The 3,547-nt window shown below is 46.1% G+C and overlaps 1 protein-coding gene across 1 annotated transcript in view; it reads right to left on the bottom strand.

Annotated features, from left to right (window-relative positions):
• XYLT1 (xylosyltransferase I) overlaps positions 1–3,547 on the bottom strand; it is a 274,833-nt gene that overhangs the window by 26,608 nt on the left and 244,678 nt on the right. The gene's annotated exons all lie outside the window — the stretch shown is intronic.

Genomic DNA, 3,547 nt, shown 5'->3' with positions numbered 1-3,547 from the left:
AATTTCGATGCTATTGGCATGCCTGGGTGAAGTGGACTGTTTGGATCCTAACGAAGCTGGTTTCAGGCCTGGTTATGAGACTGAAAAAGCCTTGGTTGCTCTGGTGGATGACCTGTGCCAGGAGATGGACAGAGGGGGGCTGCAGAAACCCTGGACTGGTACCTGGGGCAGTTCTGGAGCAGATGTGGGCTAATAACCTAAAGCATAATCCCAACAAAATGGAAGCACTACTGGTGAGTGGGAAGTCTAACCAGGTACATCAGGTGACACCCGTTCTGGATGGGATTGTATTCCCTTGGCAGGAACAGCTCTGTAGTCTGGGGTGCTCTTGGACCCAGGCCTACTACTGGACAAGCAGGTGGCAGCTGTCGCCAAGAATGCCTTTTACCAGCTTTTGCTGGTTAGCCAACTGAAGGCTTTCCTGGATAGAAACGATCTGGCTGTGGTACATGCCCTGGTTACCCTGGTGCATGCTCTGGAACCAGCTTGGTGTAGTGGATAAGAGCGGCGGACTCTAATCTGGAGAACCGGGTTTGATTCCCCACTCCTCCGTGGGAAGCCAGCTGGGTGACCTTGGGTCAGTCACAGTTCTCTCAGAGCTCTCTCAGCCCCACCTACCCTCACAGGATGTCTGTTGTGGGGAGAGGAAGGGAAGGTGATTGTAAGCCACTCTGAGACTCCTTCGGGTAGTGAAGAGCAGGGTATAAAACCAACTCTTCTTCTACTTACATCTAGATTAGATTACTGCAATAAACTCTACTTGTTCAGAAACTTTAATTAGCGCAGGATGCTGCAGCCAGGATGCTGACGGGAGTGGGTGGGTACCACATCTCTCCAGGCCTCCATCTACACTGGTTCCCAACCTTCTTCCAGGTATAATTCAAGATTCTGATGTTCACATTTAAGTCCCTACATGGTTTAGGACCAGCATTCCTGAAGGACCACCTATTCCCTTATGAACACTAAGAGTAATCATCCAAGGCCCTGCTTGGGTTTACCTTCCTTTTGAGATTAGACTGGTGGCAACCCGGGACAGAGCCTTCTTGGTCACAGCACCAAACCTCTGGAACTCTCTCCCTAGAGAGACTTGCCTGTTCTCTTCCTGTTGCTGCTGCTGTGTTCTGCCTGGCATTCCCTCATTGTTCCATCCTTCCTGCCCTGTTTTGACTGTTGCTTTAATGTATATGTATTTTATTGTATTGCATGGGGATTTTAACTTGATTTTCATTGTTCAAATAGCTTTCAAAATATGTTTTTATTATCGATCTTTCATCTGTTAGTTACCTTTGTGGCCCTGATGAGGTGGGATACAAATTCTGTAAATAAAATATATCATAAATAAATAAATCTAAGCCAATTGTACCAAAAACTGGTCTGGACGTAATCATCCAAGGCCCCCCTTGGAAGTATCTTCTGTGTTTGCCAAAGCATCCATCAGGGAATATTAGTGTGCAAAGATCATCTAAATGTGAACAAAAGGTCATCCATTTCTACCTACAGTATATCTTTCAATTTGTTAATGAAATCTCTCGAATCTTGTATGTGAGACTGTACAAGAGGAACAAAAGGTCTGAGAAAATAACCAATGTTATGGCCATTAGTCGATCCACCTAGACCGCCGGCATTTTACTTGAAGCAGGAATGTGCTGCAAGCCACAAATGACCTGGCACTGAAATACGCAAGACACCTTTCGGTGACAGAAGTGCTCTCCATCCTCTGCGATGACTTCCAAAACGCTTAAGTCTCTATTTGCCAATTGGAGGAATTTTCCAGCAGGCTTTGCTAATTGTATCCCTGTATCACTATAATTTCAGCTCTTATATAAATCATATGTACCGATGCACAGTTAATAGGTCACATGAGAGTGAACTTTGAGGGGGGAAAACTGGACATAAAAGAAATCTTGCAGGGACAAAAGTGAAGCATGATCAAACTGAGCTCTGGGGGGGAAGAAAATGCCATGAGCTTAAAGAGCAGCGACTCCTCTACGAAAATCCACTACTGGGTGCTCTATAAATAAATGGCATAGCATTTAGTATGGCTGACCCACCCAGACAATCCCCCTGCTCTTTTTAAATGTTAAATGACAGCTCAGTGAATATGGATTTTATGCTTGAATTGCCTGGTTAAACCCATCAAGGCAGACATTGTAAGTCAGGCCAGGGGAGGCGGCGGCGGCGGTGGTGGGGACCTACTCAATTACCCACTGCCCTGTGTGCTTTTATACTGAAGCGGGCTCTCTAAGGAGCATGCATGGAGAAAAGGGTTATCGGAGGTGAAGGGGATACCTTTTGTTTTTCCCTCTAGAAGAAGAAAGATTAAAAGGAGAACTTTCATGGCTGGGCATTGGAAACAAGATGGTCTGTCATTGATTGGATGTTTCATGGCCTGCGTGCAGAAAGATGGCGGTCACCCGTGCACCTCGCTCTCAGTAACCACAACGCAAGGCAAGACTTCCTAAGAGTTGTGTGGTCTTTTGGCCGTGAGGAGTGCAAAGAGAAGAGGCCACCCTTTAGTTGCAGAGCACATGCTTAGTAAGCAGGGGGGCCCACTTTCAGTTTCTGGCATCTCTAGTTAAAGACCTCAAGCAACAGGTCCTGGTTAGGAAAGACTTTTCTCTGACTGAGAAGCTGGAAAGCTGCTGTCAGTCAGATAATGCTGAGCTAGGGCGGGGGAGAAAAGTGATCCAGGATCATTTTGTAAAACTAATACATTTAAGATGAGGCAGATTTTTGTAAAAAAAAAGCACAACGCAAACAAAGGAAAACAAATAACCCCAACACTAAATATGAAAAGGAAGATTTTTTTTTCTCATCTCTCCTTATATATAATTTTGTTTTGGTCATGGACTCCTCTGAACATTCCAACACACTCCGAAATCAGTTGGCTGAATGATCTGTCATTCAGAGAGTCTCCCTATCCACTGGCTGCATTGCCTGAGTCCTGCCTCCAACATTCTAAACAGTTTGCTGTTCCTCTCCCCCCATAGCCAGTCAGAACCCAGAGGTCATTTGCATATGTGGCCTGATTGGCCTTTGCCCCTAACATTCTAAATAGTCTGCTGTTGCTGTTGGGAGTCCTGAGGTAAAATACATATCCCAATCTCCCTGTGGGGCCTGGAGATCTCCCTGGCCACAGAACATCATTTCCCCTACAGAAAATTTCTCAGCTATTACAACTGATGTCCAGATGACCAAGATCAGTTATCCTGGAGACAATGACTGCTTTGGCCAGTGGACCCTATGGCATTATACCATAGGTCCCTCCCCACCCCAAAACCTGCCCTCCCAGGCTCTACCCCTCAAATCTACAGGTATTTCCCAACCCAGAGTTGGCAACTGTGTAACTGGCTATGGAACCACTTTCCAGACCCTTGGAACCCAGAAGACATGGCATAGGAGGAGGTGCTTTTCTACCTTATCTGCCACTGCATAGACCCAAATTAACATAAGCCAACCTCCAGGCGGCACCTGGAGATCTCCAGCTATTACAACTGATGTCCAGATGACCAAGATCAGTTCTCCTGGAGACAATAGCTGCTTTGGC

This window comes from Gekko japonicus, unplaced genomic scaffold (genome assembly GCF_001447785.1).
Source record: "Gekko japonicus isolate JY-2015 unplaced genomic scaffold, Gekko_japonicus_V1.1 scaffold2238, whole genome shotgun sequence".
Lineage (NCBI taxonomy): Eukaryota > Metazoa > Chordata > Lepidosauria > Squamata > Gekkonidae > Gekko > Gekko japonicus.
This window is presented reverse-complemented; position numbering and strand designations above follow the sequence as displayed.